The 7,780-nt window shown below is 30.9% G+C and overlaps 1 non-coding gene across 1 annotated transcript; it reads left to right on the forward strand.

Annotated features, from left to right (window-relative positions):
• Positions 1-7,343: 7,343 nt before the first annotated feature.
• On the forward strand, positions 7,344-7,452 carry LOC115802414 (U6 spliceosomal RNA). The gene has a single exon (XR_004022880.1). It is a non-coding gene; the product is annotated as a U6 spliceosomal RNA (small nuclear RNA).
• Positions 7,453-7,780: the final 328 nt, after the last annotated feature.

Genomic DNA, 7,780 nt, shown 5'->3' on the forward strand with positions numbered 1-7,780 from the left:
CATACCCACACTGTTAACAAGTCTTTAATAGCTAGGAAAAAAAACATACTGTGTTCCATAGACAAATTAAGAAAGTAGATAACTCATCCCATCTACCACTTTATAATTATTAAAGTGACTTTGTGATTATTTTGAGAATTGTGAAAACAATCAACTTTAAGAAGTTCAAGGGGTTGTAAAAATTCTACACATCGTATTTTCATCATGGTTGTAAGTTTCCACATTTGGATGCCTGCCCTTCTGGGAACCAAAGGACATATGACAGTTACAGGATATCTGTATGGATTTGTGTTGCATTTACATAAAATTATCATATGTTCTTTGAGAGCTACAGATCACATATGGAGTATCCAGTTTTTAAGAGAGGGCATTTTTGTTGCTTTCTTGCTCTGCAGCCATTATTATCTCCTTTCTTTCCTGTTTCAATACCTCTCCTTTCACCAACTTAACACCCCAAAGATTGCATTTTCCCTAAAAGTGTATGCAATATTGTAATTATTGATATGGATAAACTTAACCTCAGTTGGTTAATTAAAACCTAGATATAATGGTGGCTTAGACTCAATGAAATATAATCACTAAAACCCCTTGCAATAATATTGAGAAAGGAATCAATGACTTAAATTGGTAGCACTGCTGAGTGGATTTTTCACATGTGAATCACTCATTCACTAGTAACTTCGGCCAAGAAAACATCTATCACCAAAGCATTAAATGTATACTGGTGAGAGAAATGTACAGGATCTTTTAAAAATACTGTGGAAGTGTAAACACCTGTACATTATGGGATGAGAGGTAAGAGTTCCTGGTATTGCAATGAGCTCTTATTCTCCCCAGAAGCTGAAACATTATTTTATGTTTGTTGTTTTATATATTCATACACTAAATATGTGGACTATTCGAAAATTATATTTCAAGCCCAATTTCCCTGAACTGCAGATGTATATGTCTGATTTAACATCTCCAGTAATGTAACACAGAGGCATCTTAAATTTAATATGGTCAACGGTGATCTTCTCCCAAGCCTTCTTCTGCAGTTTTCCTCATCTCCATTAAAGGCATATATATTCTTTTAATTATTCAGGCCAAAATCCTTGGTGATTTTATTAAATCTCTGTTTCTCTGATCTCACAATATGTCTTTTTGAAAATTTGATCAAATTGACTGTTAGCAGATATCTAGCATTTGGGTACTTCTCCTTAGCCCCACGCCACAATCACGGGCCATTTCCACTTTTTCCCTGTCATTAAAGTAGTAACATATAGTCTCCTCTCTCAGAGTCTTCCCTTACATCCTTCAGTTTGTTCTCAGCAAAGCAGTCTGCATGATTATTGTATAAACATATATCTGAGCATGATATGTATCTACAAAAAATCTCTAATGTCTTCTCACCTCACTTTGGAAAAAATAGGGTTCTTGTCCCTTTGACATTACCTACTGATTTCCTCTCATGAAGAACCATTTCAATTACACTGGCTTCAGCACTCAGACCAGAAACACTGCTGTCTCAGGGCATTTGCACTTACTCTGTCTCCAAATATTTGCAGGAACGGCACTCATTACCTTTAGGTCTTTACTGAAAATTCACCTTTTGGATTAACATTTCCAATAACACCATGTAAAACTTTAAATATTTACATGGCAAAAATCTCACATAAAACCCCCACAGTCTAGCATATATTACAATGTAGCATAATATATATTTTATGCATTAATCATATTTATTTTCTGACTCTTCCACTAAAATGTAACCTCCAAGGGTCAGAATTTTGGCCTCTTTACTGACAATTTCCACACCTAGGACAGGACCAGATACACAGTAATCATTCAATGTATTGTTAAGTATGCATATTTAAATACATAATAAATTGAATGACACTATTATTTAAGAAATAAAAATATAATAACATCTGAACTGGGTAACATAGTCACAAAAAATGAATTTTAATTGTCTGAAACCAAAGATAAACTTAAAATAGATTCGTTGAATAAAATATGAATGAATGAGCAACTTAAAACCATAAAGAGATCTTTCTTCAAATGTTTTATGTGACTTTTTTAAATATCTTTCTCCTTGCCGCCAGCTTTCTATAAATATGTATTTAACTTAATATAGGCCAAGTAGTTTTTAATAGCTCTTGTTAAAAAGAGATCAGTAAGCCAGGCAAAGGCTATGCTCAAACTGAAATAAGTCCTTTATCATATTAGTCGTGACATCTCTTAGGAAAGTAACTTAATGATAATTTAACCTTAAAAATGACTGTAGTTATGGTATTATAAAGTATGTTTTACAAAGCTGTGAGATTTACTCACATTAAAGTATTTTGAATAGATTCAACAAAGTATGGCACAAATTTATTGTCTACTATTTTTACTTATTTCATGTAGTTGAAGCTACTAATTTACATGTTGTCATTTTTAATACAGTTAATGCCTATTAAGATCCTTTGTTTATGACACTTCACAGTTCATTTATGGCATTGTAGCTAACTAAATTTAGGTGTGAGTTTTCTTTAATTTTTATTCTTTAATATTTACTGAAATTGTGCCAAAAGGCTATAGTTGGCAAATACACATGTAAAATGATGCTCTACACCATTTATCATCAAGAAAATTCAAATTCAAATGACACTACATACCTCCTAAAATAGCTAAAAAAAACCTTACAATACCCTTTTTTGGTACGGATATAGAGCAATAAGAGCCTTCATTCATTAAAAGATATGTGGTTCCCAGGGATTTGGGAAGAGGTTGAATAGGTCAACCCATAGAATATTTTATAAGGTGATGAGATTTTCTTTATGATACTGTAGTTGTGGATATATGATACTATGTATGTGTTGAAGCTATAGATGTACAGTACAAAGAGTGAATCTTAATGTATTAAGTTTATTTATTTGTTTATTTTTAAGAGGTCCCAGTAAGGAATGCACTCTGACAAAACAATCTGACTGTATCATTAATATATTAAAGAAACTGACTGGAGTAGGTTAGTGAAAAATCACTAACCTAAGTAACTTTGGACATAAGTTTAGTCTGGAAAAGTAATGTCAAAAGGAGCTCTACATAGCAATGTACTCTAACTGATAAAATTCCCATGGTGGTACAGGATAACAATTCTGATGACAGTATATATACTGGGATTAAATATTAAGTAAATGGAAGGTAAATGAAGGGATCCAGGACTCTCACTGTTGAAGTAGGAAATTACAGATAAACAAGGGGGAAAACCTAGAATGACCCATGTGATAATGGAATAGATTTGGAGACATCAGTATGATCCCATGTTTAGCTTAATATAGTTGCAAATTGATATATATAATAGGATGATAGAAAGATAAATAGATAGATATAGATAAGTAGATTTATATAGAGGTAGATAGATTGATAGGTGATTAATAGATGGATAGATAGATGGATGTGTATAGATATTGACAAATTTAGGAATATAGAGATATTGATAGATTTGTAACTCTATCTATGTATCTAAAAGGAAACATGCACAGTGACTTCCTACCAAATAATGCAGTATTCAAAAGAATGAAAAGGAGTAAATTTAAAGTGAGAAACCTGACAAACCCTACCTTACTGAAGTCATCAATGTTAATATCATTAGTGATAAGTCATGCTGATAGTATATAGCCTCATGATATGATGAAAATGAGACTTTTCCTCTGAGATTCTCCTCCCCCAAACACCCAAACAAAGTCTAATTATGAAAAAAATTGTCAATAAAGTTCCTCTGAGAGAAAATAGATGACCAGTATGACTTGAAAACCATCAAGGTCATCAAAAACAAGGAAAGTCTGTAAAACCATCACAGCCAAGTGGAGGAGGAGTCTAGGTGGACGTGACTACTACTTGTAATATAGCATTCTGGGTAGAATCTTGGAATAGAAAAAATATTAGTTGAAAACTGAGTACATCTTTATACAACTTTAGTTAGTATATATTTTAAAGTATATTAATTAATAAATAAGTACTAATTAATATTTTATAAATATCCAAAATTTTTAAAAAGTTGAATATACAGGTGTCAACAAATGTGAAGAGAAAAAAAATATTTCCCAAGAAATATCAGGAAATAGACATAAATTGTTTATGTCATATAGTATTTTAAATTTGCTATATTCTGTAACTGATATAGCTTTTTATGTATTATTGATTAGCATGTAATTAATGGAAATTGTTGTGATAAAGGAAAAGCACAAAAATACCATCTCAAAACTTACTTTTCTTTTAGAAAAGTCACAAGACTCACTACTATAGCATAAGTCAAAGACAGGGCATGAATCCTAGCAACTTGAGTGATTACATTGAATCTCCTTATTGGAAGGCTGGGACAGTTATTGGACACACTCTTTTGTAAATTTAATATTTTTATATTGTAAAACTGATTATAACAATGTTTAATGCATAAGAGAACAATTTAAAATCTTCCACATGACCATATGCCATCTTTTGTGGCAATTCATATATAAAATTTAAAGTTCTACATATTTTCTTAGAAAGTAAAGTATTGCATGTATCAAAGGAACTGCAAGTTACATATTTAAATTCACTGCAGGTGAATAAGAATTTATGAAGTAAAAATCAGTACTATTAGTGATTTAAAATTCTATAGTGTGTACATTTAAAACATACCAGATTTTTTCTAGAACTGTTGGAAAGTCTGGATCCACTTTTTGTTATACAAAAACAAACAAACAAAAAAAACTTTTTTAACCAGAGAAATAAGCAATGCAAAATAATGACAGAAATAAAATGTTGCATAATAATTTGATCACCTGCATACTGTGGTATACATATATGGAATAAGGGAATTATGGAATATATATATGAATCACAATTAGTAAGATAATTGCATAATGGCAATTTTAATAAGTTAAGGCAACTGCAATATCCTGATTACATTCTTACTGAAATTATATGTGTGGTTAACAATGTCAGAAACAAGTCCATTTTTTAACCGTAAGAATTCATTTCAATCATAAGTATGCCAGAGAGATCATATTCAATTTCATTTAAGAAAATTATATTGTGTTAGAAATAAACTGAGAATAAAATATCTGAAATACTATTACTTGCTTTTCTCATCTTTGATTTTCCCTCTGTGTTTTAATAGGTGTGCTTAAATGTCTATAACATCAGCTAACATTAATTAGAGTGGCTGAAGATTTTATCTGATTCTCCTTCATGTGAATGGCTCAAAACTACCTCTTGTTTATTAGACCTATTACTTTGCAGCAATTTTTAAATAAACTTTTAAATTTCTCATCTAGATAATAGCATACAGCACTAAATTTCCCACTGACAAATTTCAAGATACATTTATTAGCCAAAGTTCACCTTCCCCACTGAATGTATAAAAGCTCTTGGAGTTTGCACAATCTACTATTAATAATTCTATAGAACACCTAAAATAATATAGAATTTTTATATTCATTTTGTTCAGAAAAAGAAGTATTTTATTCCTCTCTGTTTTCTTTCCATCTGTAATTATGCTCTGAGTTAAGGATCTTGCAGTATACATGAAACTAGCCATGAATAACATCAGGAACATGGATAGTCCAATGTCAGAATTAGTGTGGATTCATAGAGGGTCTTCACTCAGATTTGTGGTATTCTTTTAATAATTCTCTGAGAAAATGAATACAGTAAATAAGTTTTTCAATTTAATGTCTATGCAGATAATCATAGATATTAAGAAAGGAAACTGTTGAAAATGCAAGTGCTACCTCAAAAAAATATCTGGCAAATCACATTTCTACAAAAAACATTTTAAATTACTCCATTACATTATTTTCAGGTTGCTTGGTAATTATTTGGTTATTATTATTTGGTTATCCAATTCCATTCTAATTTGTTCTGCTTTAGCTCTATTCTGCAAAAAGCATGATTATTATTTTATATGCTGCAGAGGAGGCAAATGGTATATCTTGCATTCTTGTAGATGAAAGGCCAGTGAAAACTGCACTTTTCAGTTTTCTCCACTTGCAGGTGTCTAAAAGAGACTCTTGTAAGGGCTTTCTCATGTCTTCTTGGCTCAAGAGCTTTCCTCAATTTTGATTACTAAAATTATGCAAGGTCAAAAGAATCACATGCCATTTACCTAGTAAATGCAAGTCTTTCTTGAAAGATGAACACATTTAAAAAACCATAAGCTCTCAAAAAGGGGTGACAATGCAGACAAAATTGACTGTTATCATTGTGTAAGACAAAGGAAGTAGTACTTATAGCAGTAAAAAATCTATCAGTATTATATGATCACATACAATATATGTGATACAATATATCACAACACAGTAAAATTCAATGCTAAAGAATGCTTTCTCCCTTTACAAGTTAGTCTTTGATTGAAACCAAAAAGAAAGCCAATCTATGTAACTTAAACATAAACAGAATTGTCCAAAGAATGTGATGAATTCTTGCAAAATGTCCAGGAACTGAGGTCTAGAGTACAACATTTTGCAAACAGCAAGATCTCTCTGATTAAGATGTTATTGCTGTCATCACCACTTTTGTCACTGGACACTTCTTGCTACACTGGGCACTTCTCCTTCTGCCTCTAAACCTCAGGTCAACCAAGAAAACTATTAACTATTAACATCCAACTGCCTCTGCATCTTTGCGTTACTTTCTCAGCAGTCAGCTATCAGGTAAAGTGTCCATTGCCCAAGCCTCAGTCACATGCCTATAGGTTAAGTTACTAGAGGAGGAGAGTAGATATGTATTTCCATTTAACACATATGGTTGGAAGACTTCCCCCTAACAGTAAAGGTGTTTAGAGCTTCTCTGAATGGATATTTCTAACTAATACTATAGTCTACTACTTTGGCTGCTGAAAAAAATGCATGCATATTTTCTGCCACAAATACACTTAGAGAAATTGATGTTGACACTGTCCTGGAAGATGTTGCACAGAGAATCATTTTATTCCTTTGAATATACCAACTAATTTTGAGACAAAATAAATTTCTTTGAATTTGATCAAACAATAAGTTAACGGTTTATTGACCTTGCACTACAAAATTAATTCTCCAAGACAGCTGAGTCAGCATTTAAAACATTTTTTTTTTTTTTTTTAAGTATAGTATCGGTCAAATTGGTAATATGAACATCTAAATATGTACCAAAATAAAATCAGATTAATTATAGAGATGAGATTAATTACAATGAAATATAAACATAATTATATAATAAATACAATATAGACATTATAATCAATATATACTGATATATAATATTATATTATATAGTGTATAATATATATAATTAAATATATTTTATATATTATAATGACATATTTATAGTTATATTTTATTCTTATAAAAAGTTTATATTTTAATGATAGCTTTTGTTAATATACAGTGTTTTGGAACGATACAGAGAAGATTAGCATGGTCCCTGCACAAGGATGACATGCAAATTCATGAAGCGTTCCATATTTTTAAAAAGAATACAGTGTTCCATTTTCATAATCAGAATATATTTTCAAATGGTACTTAGATATGGTCCATTTGTATTCTGAGACTAAACGATTTCTGAAAGATCCTTCAGATGTTGTATAGCAGCTCTTATTTTAAACTCTAGCTCATTTGCTGTTAGACTTGATAGAGTAAACAAACATCCTCAGGAACTCCATGGAGAGAGAAAATAAATCATCTTCAAAATTTACTTGAATTTAAGATGTAGTTTAACACATCTGTATACACTCTGTATTATACAGTCAAAATAATCCTATAGCAAAAACTCCATAATTTAGTAGACAAAATAGATT

The sequence above is a fragment of the Delphinapterus leucas genome, chromosome 4 (genome assembly GCF_059928025.1).
Source record: "Delphinapterus leucas isolate spDelLeu-1000000601 "Yukka" chromosome 4, BTC_Dleu_Yukka2, whole genome shotgun sequence".
NCBI lineage: Eukaryota > Metazoa > Chordata > Mammalia > Artiodactyla > Monodontidae > Delphinapterus > Delphinapterus leucas.